This window comes from Myotis lucifugus, unplaced genomic scaffold, assembly GCF_000147115.1.
Source record: "Myotis lucifugus unplaced genomic scaffold, Myoluc2.0 scaffold_57, whole genome shotgun sequence".
Lineage (NCBI taxonomy): Eukaryota > Metazoa > Chordata > Mammalia > Chiroptera > Vespertilionidae > Myotis > Myotis lucifugus.
The window spans coordinates 2186581-2199699 of NW_005871105.1; positions in this window are offsets into that span (position 1 = coordinate 2186581).

Here is a 13119-nt window from a genome sequence, read left to right on the forward strand (position 1 = left end):
CTAAAACATTTTAAGCATTATATTACGAGCAACTTGAGATATATATCTCCCTAGCTTGAAATATGGGGTAAAGTATTAACCTCTCTTTGGTGGCTTCTTCACCTGTAAACTAGACTTTGACAGTAGTACCTTGCTCAGTGGTTTGTTGTAAAGGTTAAATCACTTAGTTCCTGCAGTATGGTTTCAGTGAAGTTTAGCTCTAATTGTTAGTATAGACAGGCTTCTTAGGATATGTGTGCTGCAGCTTCTATTTTATTTTAAGATTGCTTATTATTTTTTAGAGAGAGACAGAGAGAGAAAGATTGTTCAGCTGTCCCCTGCATGCCCCCTACTAGGGATCGAGCCCACAACCCCGGGATATGTGCCCTGAATCAGGAATGGAACCAGCAACCTTTGGTGCACTGGCCGATGCCCAACCAACTAAGCCACACCGGCCAGGGCTGCTTCAGCTTCTTTATCTGCAAAATAAAGATGGTTCCCTTCTCAGAAACCAGTGGGAGTCTGGTTTACTATAGAATGCTGTGTCTTTCTAAGTGAGCTGAAATTTAAGAACAAGGTATCAGTAATTTGGGATGGGGGGGTAGGTCACGCCAAATGCATAACACTTCTCCAGTCACATTACATGATGCCAAACATTCAGAAATGTGGGAAAATGTATCTCTTAAGGCAGCAATTTTTTTTTCAATTTTATCTGCAGTTTTGTATGCAGAGAACAGCCACTACTTTGTATGCATGAAGCACTATTATGATTTCTTTCCTATTTATACTGTGCAACAGTCAGAAAGGATTTGAGGTGGATTACAACAAAGGGCTCAGAGACCATAAATCATTTAAATAAAAGTAACAGAACCTAAGCTAGCAAAAGAAGGGGAAAAGTATGTAAAGATTTTATAAATATTTGATATCTTCTACAACTAGGGATTTTTTTCATGCAATTTTTCATATTACTTTATAATTTTCTGATTAATCTTCATACACTATGTGGCATGGAAAGGTAACAAATATTGCCCTTACACCATGAATATGAAATGTCACTGGACATAATCAGCATATATACTATTTGGTCCAATATTACACTTTCCCCAGACACAAATAAATTTTTAAATCAATAACATTATTTCCTGCAGTTTTGTTACATCGCAATCAACTTAATAAAACAGAATAGATTCAAGCATAAGAATTTTTATTGACCTATCGAAGTTGTAACATACCGAGAGAAAAAAAGTCTCTGTCAATATGCATTAAAATAATTTTATGTAATTACAGTAAAAGCACAGAAACAATTTTTATTGTAGTGTTTTTCACTCGGCATTGTATTTTGAGCATTTTTATATCTCTACAATCTTTTGGCAAGGATATGCAATTGCTGCCTACTCTTCAATCAAATTGATGCACTGTAACTTAATGAACCAGTAAGTTATAATAACATTTAGGTCATTTCCAATTTTTTGTCATTATGAATAATAATCATGATGCAAGTCTAGTTTTTCCACCTTTTGGATGACTTCCTTTTAGTAAGTGCTTAGATAAGAGATTACTGGAAGTGTCAAAGAATATGCATATTATTGTATCTCAGCAGATGCTGCTGTTATTGATTCAGGAGATATTCTGCTCCCTCTTTTAAACATGATATTTTTGCCTTTTTTATTTTCATGAGTATAAGTTCAAAGTTTTACATACCAATGTAGTAACTCTACATTATCCATTCTAGTGTTCAAGACAGGTGAATTTACTCAAAATAATGTAATATATTATATAATGTTATTATACTGTATTATAATCTTCACAAACATAAACATCCAAATACATAAGTATATATTGTACTGATATAAGTAAGTATATCACCTTACTAATGAATTATTTTAAGGAACACAAATAGAAAGATCAAGGCCTTTCAGAATAGGTCACGTCTCCTCTCTTCTTCCTCAGCCCCCTGTTGCACATCACATCATTTTATAGCTCTTGGATCAAAGTGATATAAAAATGGTACCAGTGAAGACTTGGTGGGAGCAAAATACATGAGAAAGAAAAACAATGAAGTAAAATAAAGGTAGTGATGCAAATAAAGCAGTGTAATATGTGTTTGTGTGCGTGTATGTGTTGTGTGTGCCAGCTGTGGTCATCTGTGTATGGCCAAATAGTTTGTGGTTAAGGGCTCAGGCACTGGAGTTAGACTGAGTTTGGATTACGTTTATCTCACTTGCTAGCTGTGTGATCTTGGGCAAGTGACTTAACCACTCTGTGCCTCCATTCCTTCAACTGTAAAATGGTGATAATGAAAATACCTACCTCATGGGGTTGCTCCTACCTCACAGGAGCCCATACTACTTCTAGAGGAAGGCATGGAGATGGAAAAAGGAGGACTGAGTGGGGGATATGGGACGGGAGGTGGTTCTTCCAGTGGAGAGAGGAAAGACGTTGACGTATGGCTCCATATGCTTTCCTGGATGTTGCTTCTGGACATGAGATGTGACTGAAATAGACCTGATTCTCTGGAAAGGACAGAGCAGTAGTGATGTAGTTTATCTGAACAGGAGAGCTCTGTGTTACAATGGAAATGATGTTTTCCTGGAATCGGTAATCTGCGATTTGCCCCTGGATTGAGGGGAAAGATCTGGTTCACAGAGCTCTGCAAGCAGGATCTTGCTGATGGCAAAGAAAAAGACAAAAGAAAGAAAACAATAAGAAATGAAACCCAGCTGCAGACGGACACATTCCCAGTCCTGTGAGTGAGCAGAAAACTATTACTTTGACTTGGAAGTTTTTTTTCAAAATTAAGAGGCCGAACTATTTTTATATTCTAAAAAAAATGTAATTTCTTTCCACCAAAATTAGTTTTTACATGCATAAATAGCAACATTTCTGGCTGGAAAAAAAAGTGAATTTCCTCCTAGAACAAGTTTAAAGAAAGGTTAATCATATTGATAGAATAAAGTAGGCCAATTTTTACTGCAAAGGAATATTTCAATGTGCAGAATTACCAGAGGGAAGAACATTTTCTCTTGATTTTCATCTTGGAGTTAAATGTACAGAAAATAGCTTTCAACTCTCAAGGAAAAATAGTTTTGATTTTTTTTCTCTTTTCGTTCTTGTAATTCAGAGATCCAGAGTACTATTTTGTTATTATTGTTGTTGCCTATAGACTTTTTCAAATGTCAAAAATAATGGGTTCTTTGATTTCCGGATGGACCACTTCACTCCTAGAGGTGCCCATAAGCATCTGTCTGGCCTCCCTTGTCACAGTCTCTGTGTCTAGGACCTCATAACTGAGGCACTCACTGGATGCCCAGTGGCTGTGCGAAATCGTCATGGTGACTGATCTAGTGCTCTGCTTCTTGGAATCATTGACCTTCCTGTCCACAGAGGAAGTTGATTAATTTTCTTGGTTAACACTCGTCCGCCCCTTCTTTGTGTCTTCATACCTTTCTTTCCTAAGAGTCATGTGTATGAGTGTGTCCAGCTATCTATCTCTTCTCTAGAAGGTTAAACACAACCCACTCCTGAAAATTCAAATCCTCATGAAATCTGAAGTTAAGGCAGATATGTCAGTAAGATGAATAGATTACAGTACCACCAGGAAAAGAAAAGAGTGCCTGTGCTGCACAGGCCTTGGTACCATGTTCAAAGGTGAATGGCTTAAGGTGGGTGTTGGGCACAGTGTTAGACAAGGTCAAGGTCTTGCTTCAAAGAGAAAAGTAGTTTGGCTACATCGTCTAGTCCGTTATCTCATTACTTATGATGAAATTCTCCTGCCTGCCTTTGGGACACTTGCTTTATCATCTGTCAAGTCCAGCTGGAGATGGGATTAGAAATGTTGGCCGCGTTCAACATTCTGGGGGCTTGAAAGTCAGTAGGAATGTGTGGGTCCAGAAATGAGCTGCTCGTGGGTGGTTGATGAAGGCTGGTCAGTATATGGTGTGAGTCCCAGAATCAGATGCCACAGCATGAGGCAGTTTAACAAATCACACCCCAAGGTGGATTTGAGGGAGAGACCTAGACCCAGGAGACTTGATGTGGGCAGCAACGTGCAGGAAACCAGCTCTGTGTTTGTATTTGCTTTCTGAATGTGACTCTCTGAGGCAGCCTCACCAAGGACCAGGAAAGTCTAAAGACACTTGAAAGGAAAGCCCTCCAGGATGTGCACACCTGGATGGTAGCTCAGAAATGCACTCTGCAGTTTTAGAGACCTGTAGGCACTTCCCTCCACCAAGCAGCAGAAGTGAACATCAGGATCTGTACTGTTTCCTTCCTCTTCCTCCTCCACCTCCTCCTCCTATATTTTCTTCTTCAACGTTTGTCTTGTCAAACCGGGGATTAAACGTTGAATGTTGACTTCCTGTTCTGTCCATCAAAGTGAGGGACAACATTGGAAAGTTTATTTTTCAATAGTGGGTATACAAAGGCTAAATCAGTAGATGGAGAAGGTCAAGGCGGAAAAGGGCAAGGACAAGAATATCACTTCTCTATGGGTTTATAAGTAAACAATTCCCTTCTTTATCATGATGTATGTTTCTAAAACAGCACTTTGAAAAGCACCTCGCCACACACCCCATCTTTAATGTACAGGCATGCTCAGGACACAGGTTTACACAAGAGTCATTAAAACTCAAAATAGCCAAATTTCAACTATGGTTTCTAATTACTAATATGCTGACAAACCCACAAGTTAATAATCCTTCTATCCTTCAAAATTATTCTCCAGGTTGTAGACTCTTTGTCAAGCACAGCATTTTCTCTAAAATACCATTCAAAAAATGTCAGTGCTGCTTGAACTCCCTGTTGTGTTTCTACAGCAGAAACATCGTTTATGGTCCTTTAGCAGAAAGATGCATATGGAAGGAAGGGCGGGGGTAAGCATTGTGAAATCTCCACCTTTGGAAGCATTTAGGTGGAGGGTCTATCTGTGCTGGTGGTTGTGTAGGATCCTGCCCAGGCCCTTAATTTGGTTTGGCTGCTCCCACTGCCTCCACTGTCCAGTTGGATTTCAGCTCTGTCTTCATGCACAGATTCAACACCTGCTGGTTTCTAAACACTCTGAAGACTTCTACTCCCATGGAATAAAGGGAGATTGGAGCTTGAACAGCATATCTGGGTGATTTCTGACTCAAAGTTCACATTCTCTCCAGCATAATTCCCTCCCCAATCCTCTTCCACATATTTCTGTAGAGGGAAAATAGCACCAGATGTTGATCACCTGTCTCACATAGTTGGCATATGGGTTAGGGTGGGGTTGGGGATCTTCAGTTAGCTCTTCATTATATGCAGGAAACTAGATACTTTTGCCAGAGATCCTGTAACAGACTGAGCTTCCTGGGTTCTCGCTCCACGCACTGTGCTTTAGGGAAGACCAGGACACAGAGGGTCAGAAACCCTTATGTTATTGCCATTAGGTTGACTGTAAGGCCTGGCATTGACAAACAAGCACCGCCATGGAAAGACAGTTTCTCTTACTGTGTCTTCCCATGCTGCCCTACTGTGAGCCCTTTGTAGTGTCTCCTCCCCATGGTCTGGCCTTTGCTGGCCATGCTATACTATAAATTAACCTTTTTTCATGATTCTTTTGGTGTTAGCAATGTTCTACATTTACCTTAGAATATTTGGGAAGAATTCAGCTGTCTTCCTACCCTTGACTTACATGTAGTCTATAGTTCCTAACCTGTTGAGCACACTGTTCTGACCATATCTGTTTCATCTTTGAAGAGATGTAGACATAGACTTACTACATAGTGTTGAAATATTTAACATAGCTCATTAAAAAATAACCTCTGGTTTATTTAAATGTCTTTATCTAGGATTTTTAGGTTGCTATGCTAACATGCATGTCTTGGTGGGAATAAAGCTTTTTTTTTTCTTTAAGTTTCAAATTATATTATAGTTGAGTCACAGTATTTATACCTTGAAGGAGTTTTTACAATAGGAGAGGATGGAACCTCATTCATCTCTCAATAAGCCATCTACTCCTACTCCTCCCTTTTTCCTCTTAAAGACTCTGAAAGCAGTTCATGAGTCTTGTTGTACTTCCACTCATATACTTTCAGTAAATATTTCCATAAATGTCAAATGATAAAATGCTTGCAGATGTGTTCTGGGATTGTCAACTGAACTAAAATTGTATGCACCAAACATGAAAAGGTGCGTTAGTAAGAAAACGTGTGCCTCTCATCTCTCTCACTAATGTATCTCAGACAGCATTGGAAATGCGCAGAAGGGAACATTCTGTAAGAAAACACTTTATGAAATATGTATCACAGACGCCATCATGTTCTGTTCTTCAAAGGGCCTCATTTCTCCTTCTTCAGATTGGCTATGGAACTGGAATATAGATTAGGCAATATCAATTCATTCATGGTTAGATAACTTTCACAGGTTCTTAACCCATTCTCATTTGATTTTATATGTTGTTATAGAAAAATGAATAATTGTCATAAGAGTGGCTCTATTTTTCTAGACATTATTGCACATGGTCTTTTCTACTTCTTACTCATCCTTTGGCACATCATTTAAGTCTCCTTGAGTTTTGTAAACCTTTCTTTTCTGTACCTTCCTTGCCCTCTCAGACTTTACTCACCACTCTTCTCAAGCCAAAGAAACTATAGTCCTAGCCTGTAATAAAATGCCAAGCATTTCCAAAGGAGTAGGAAAAGAAAGGAGTTTAGGGAACCAAGATGTTTTACTCTTGAATAACTTCTTAGCTAACCACATGGAAATGAACTTTTCCAAGAGTGGAAGAAATTGAGATATTTTGTTCCATAAATTTCTACAAAGCAAATTAATTCTGATTCCAAGTTCTCTTGTTCTAGACTAAGAAGAAATTCTCTCTGAGACATTTTGGAATGTCTTTCTGCACTCCCAATTCTCCCCACACCTTTACAGCCCATTCCTCCCATTCCCATCCATTTCTTTAGGGCCAAACAGAGGACTCGGGGCCTCAGGCATATCAAAACACACTGGAGGGGAATGGGGGAGCTGGGTGAAACAGGTGAAGGGATTAAGGAGTACAAATTGGTGGTTACAGAATAGTCACAGGGATGTAAACTACAGCATAGGCAATATAGTCAATAACATTGTGATAACTATGGTGCCAAGTGGGTACTGGAAAAACCAGAGGGACCACTTCAGAAAGTATATGATTATCTAACCACTGTGCTGTACACCTGAAATAAATAAAAATAATATTGAAAGTACACTTTAGTTAGAAAATAAAATAAAACAAACAAAAAACCCCACACTGGATTACCAGTATGCATATTTTCCAAGCCTACACTGCTCCTTAGCATCCAAAAGCTTTCTGGGTTTTACACCCCCTTGGGCACAGAAATCTATACAGGCTAGGAGCCCTGGTTCCTGGCATACAGCTTCCCTATATTGTCTAGCCAACTCATGTAGATGTCTGCACCCTTCCCCTCCCCAGAGCGGCATGAGATGGTGAGTCTGGGTCCCTCTCACTTGTAGAACCTACCCTAGTCTTCGGACATCTTTCCCCAACTTGATACTTCTGTGCCCATCTCCCTCTAGCTGATGGCTGCCTTCTCTACCCCTCATCTAATCCCCTCCATGGAATCAGAAACAAAGGGACATTTATTTTAGCCCTCTGTTTTACTTCCCAATAGAAACTGTTCTGATGCCAGGGAATTCCAAAGCTAAGAGGAAAAAAAATGTAGGGGAAAACACATAACTAAATGCCTCAATAAGTTATTTTACTTTCAACATAAAGTAAATCCTAGTCTCTTTTGAGCTAGTCTTTCTGAAGTTAATATAGTGTCTGTCTCACTCTAAGAAGAAATGGCCCAAGGTCAATCTGACCTCTTGTTCATTCCAAGAGAATATATCAGCAACCAAGTCATTAAACAAAGCCCATTCTGACTTTGCTATTCATAGAATTTCATTAGGTTTATCCAAAATGTGCTTGAGAAATAATCTAATTTATCTTGTGCCAAGTAATTTAATTAGAATTCATTTAAATTCAGCAGAATGCATACATCATAGTACATGTTGCACCTTGATTCACTTTATTTTAACTTTAAATTAAAGTAAAAGATGCAATGGAGTTATTTGCAGTATTATATACAAATTAATCCACTTCATGTATAAACTAACTGGTCCTCAGGAGCACTACAGAAAACAAAATGTGTATATCATTATGTATGCCATGCACACTCATTTGAATTTAATTTACTTGGCAATAAGTGTGCTAGTGAGACAAGTACTTGGGGTATCAGTTCACTTATACTTTCAAATAGGACATCTTTTTAGCCTCTCCCTTTTCACCCACACACACACACACACACACACACACACACACACACACACAAAAGGATCAATAAAGGAAAATAAATGATATACAGACTCTATTCAAATCACTTTTATAGACACTATTAAAACTTCAAAGTGCCAATCCAAAAGTAAAGGCAACAAAAGCAAAAATAAACAAGTGGGGCTACATCAACAATAAGCTTCTTCATGGTAAAGGATACAATCAACAAAATGAAAAAGCAACCTGCAGAATTGGATAAAATATTTGCGAACCATACATCTGATAAAGGAGGTTAATATCCAAAATATATAAGGAACTCATACAACTCAACAACAAAACCAATCCAATTTAAAAAATGGACAGAAGACCTGAACAGACACTTTTCCAAGGAAGACATAAAAATGGCCAACAGGTGTTTAAAAAGGTGGTCAGCACCACTAATCATCAGGGAAATGCAAATCAAAAGCACAAGATATCATTTCACATCTGTTAGGATGTCTATTATCAAAAAGACAAGACATAAGTGTTGTTAAAGATATGGATAAAAGGGAACACTAACACAGTATTGGTGGTAATGTAACTTGGTACAGTCATTATGGAAAACGGTATGGAAGTTCCTCAAATATTAAAAATAGAGGTACATTATTATCCAGCAATCTCACTTCTAGGTATTTAGCCAAAGGAAATGAAGTCAGTATCTCGAAGAGATACCTGTACTCTCGTCTTCATTGAAGCATATTTTACAATAGCCACTATATCAGTGATGGCGAACCTATGACACGCGTGTCAGAGGTGACACGCGAACTCATTTTTTTGGTTGATTTTTCTTTGTTAAATGGCATTTAAATATATAAAATAGATATCAAAAATATAAGTCTTTGTTTTACTATGGTTGCAAATATCAAAAAATTTCTATATGTGACATGGCACCAGAGTTGTTAGGGTTTTTCAAAATGCTGACACGCCGAGCTCAAAAGGTTTGCCATCACTGCACTATATGGAAACAACCTAAGTGTCCTTTGATGGGTAAATAGATAAAGACTATTTAGCTAGCTAGCTACCTATCCACATATATATGTTCGTCCATTGCATACATATGCAAAAATTTAGAGTATTAAGAGAAGCGAGGATGGAGTTTAAAACCTGTTCAAAATGACTAATGTGTCTGGAAACTGTCTTTCTGTTAATGAATCAACACGACATACTGGGATACGATTGCTTTTAGCAACACTATCTTAAAGGGCCAGGCCCACATGGAAAGACAGGGACTTAATAGTTCATTTTCCAGGAAGAGAGCCATAGGACTGTCATCTGGGTTGTTGGTGGCCATGATCAGTTTAATATAGCGAGGAGCTCTCCAACACTGTATGTTCCCAGGATGCAAGAATCAAAGGGGGATCACAAGAGTTTTTTCTGTATGCTCTTGATCCCAAATTGCCTGTCCCCGAGGCATTCACAAGCAGGGGAGCTCTCTGCCCTCCTGGTTTCCCAGAGTGCTGGAGCTGAGCCTGCCTCAGCACTGTGCTCAGCCACCAGGCTGCGTCACAGCAGCTGCTGCACAAAAGGACCATTAGATGTTCTCAATAACTTAGGCGTGGTGGTGGTGGGAGGTCGTTAGAAAAATGTACCTTTAGCACAATGTGTTTTTAGAATATATTGGAATGGGGTTTTTTTTGGTGTTTTGTGTGTGTGTGTGTGTGTGTGTGTGTGTGTGTGTTTAGTTCTTGGTGTTTTACTTAATTTCCCCTTTAGTGGAACTTAAAAAAAGGGGATGAGGCCATTCCCCTACCCCCCACCCCCCCCTTTTTTTAATTTGAAAGACAAAATCTTACTCTCATTTTTGGTGTTTTGCCACACAGTCATTGGATGTCCTCTGTGCCTTGAACAGTTTGGAAACACTGTTGCAGCTTTTGCTAGGTGAGGCGGTGTGCTAGGTGCAGTGTGTCAGAGATCTGAAATCCCTTGCATTTGCCATGAGACAAAGGAAGGAAGGTGGTTTTTAAGTGGTTTCCATTGCAGACATAGTAAGTGACGGCTTCCCCAGCATCCACACTGTAAAAGGGCCGACCATACTGAAGCCCCGCCTGCCTCACCCCGTCCCTCTCTGGGGAGTGGATTTCAGCTAGCCAGGTAGACCAGAGCACACCCCCTTACTTGAACAGGTTTTTTCACAGTGAACTCAAGTACAAGAATGGTGAGTGCACAATGTAGGCCACGAAAGTGACCCGTCTTTTCCCCCTCTTGTTCTTAAAAATGTGTCAGTGGTTTCTTAAAACTTGAGGGCCTGAGCTTGGTTTTCAGTTACAGCCTTAACAGAGCCTCCACTTGGAAGAGCAGGCTAAGGCCTTTACCTAGAACATGTTTTAATGAGAAGGTTTGTTTTTAGCATAAAAATCACTACTGCACTCTTGGTTTGTAATCTGTTTGTTTGTTTTTTTGGTTGACCTGATGTTTTTACCACAATGCTTAATCTTGGTATCTCTGAAAGAGATGGAACATTTTGTACTTCATGAATCAACCTGAGTTGTCTTTTAACAAATTCATCAATTTGATGGTGTTGTCGTTTCCTTTTCCACCAGCCCCTTCCTGACTCAGCCTTTAAAAATCTTTCTTAGATCGCCCTGCCTCAGGAGCTCTCCCTCCCACCTGTCTGTCCTCTATCCTCTTCCATCCTAAAGGCAGCTGAGAACTTTGGGGGCTTTCTCATCTAAAGACTTCCCTTCCTTTTAATCTCCTTTTCCTCTCTGGACCCGGATGCAGGAGTGGCGATAATAGATTATTTTGTTGTTGTTAGAATCATTCCCACAGTAGGAATTTCACCAGCTCACATTTCTCCCCAGTAATTATAATATTTGCTTACGGTAAATATCCCATTTTCATTCTTACAGAAGACCTTAACCTCCAGAATAACTTTCGTCTAGCCCATGCTACAGAAATTGAATTTTGAGTTGTTTTCCAAGGTTATCCGTCAGAGGTACTGAAATAACATTACTTCTTTATTGTCAGATCCTTGTAATGTCGATTGGAGCTGTCTTTTGATGCAAAGAATGATGAAGACAAATGTCAGCTTAGCCTCCACAAAGAGGCATCTTTCTGGAGGAAGATGACAAAGGTTTTACCTTCTAAACTACTGCCTTGAAAGCAGAGAAGTCAGATATATTTGTCTTCCAAAATTAGGCATGGCTTCCCTGCTTATTTGTCCTAAGTTTCCTGCATGTTCTTCCAAGTAAAAGGTATAATTGCTGATCTCAGTTGATTATGCATTTTTCAAGCAGATTTTAATTGTGTGTGGAGAAGTTCAGCACTTAGTAGAATCTAATTTCCCCAATTTGCTCTATTTCAAATACACTATACTTCATGCATACAAATTTGGTAAAATAATGGAATTTGATATGGGTCTTTATTTTAAAAAGAAAGTGAATATCGCCAGTCACTTGCATGCTTTCTTTGTTTTTATTTAGTCAATAGATTTTAAAGTTAAATATTTGCTGTTTGGCCTCTGGGTTCACTGACATAATTCAAAATGCAAAGTTCAAAGCATTTTGTAATGAAAAATGTCAGTCACTTAAAAATGCATAAAGAAAGAACACAGAAACACAGTTGACCTAAAAATACCCTTGCCTTTTTCTTGTTCTCCAAGATGTGAGAACTCAAGTCAGAAGTTCATATTTAAAACTAAGATCTGTTAGTTTCATAATAGTCTTTTCAGGTAGGACTCTAAATATTTATATCTATCTGTCTATCTATCTATCATCTATCTATCTATTTGCTTTCTTTCCCCAATTTCTGAAGGGCAGGACTCCATTAAACTTTCAAAATTGTGGAATAAATTTATTATTCAGAACATGAGGAACTAAATCTGGGTTACATTTAGCAATCATTTCTCTAGTTGTTTTTTTTTTTTATATTATAAGCAAAGCACATAGATAGATTTAAGTAATCAATGAAAATACTGGTACCAAATGTACTAAAAGGTAATAAGAGCTGTTATTCTGAATATTTACCATGAGTGAGATACTATAGTAGGCAGTTTATACAAACTATCTCATTTAGTCCTTATGACAGCCCTGGGAGATATACATTATTATCCCCATTTTATAGATGAGTCTGTAGGAAATGAATGTCAGCTAGTTAGTGGCAGAGTCAAGATCTACATTCATTTTCAAAGCATGTTCTCATTTTATGACCCCATCCTGGTTTTCTGGAGGAAGATGACAAAGGTTTTACCTTCTAAACTACTGATTAAAAACATCATTTAAATCACTTGTTTCCAAAGTGGGAGTACAAATCTTAAGGGAGAATAAAAGATGATCCCTTGGATTCAGGAAGAAAATAATATTGTTATTTTATATGTGAAAGAAAAAATATGTTTATTTCTTAATGTAGAAACCATAGAAAGTAATTAAGCTTGACTAATTTTAATGTATAAGTTGACCCTGGTGCAATCGCTCAATTCGTAGTTCAGATGGTTGGAACTTTATTTTTTAAGTGCTGTGTGATTTTATTTTATTATTATTTTTGATTTTCCCTTTCTATTTCATTTTTTCCTTCTCTTCTTTGTTTCTCTTTGTTTTTAATAACAGCTTTATTGAGATATAATTTGCATATTATACAATTCACCCACTTAAAGTTTTTAGTATATTCAATGTTTTTAGTATATTGGTGTTAAGTATAATACAGATATGTGCAACTAATACTGCAGTCAATTTTAGGACAGTTTATCACTTTTTTAAAAAAATTTTTTGACTACTTAAATGTACTTTTATTTGTAATTATAAAATGCATGATTTATGGAGTACAGCTTATTTTTAAAAGGTCAGACAGTATTTTAATTCAGATACAATTGTAAGTTCCTAAGGATTATC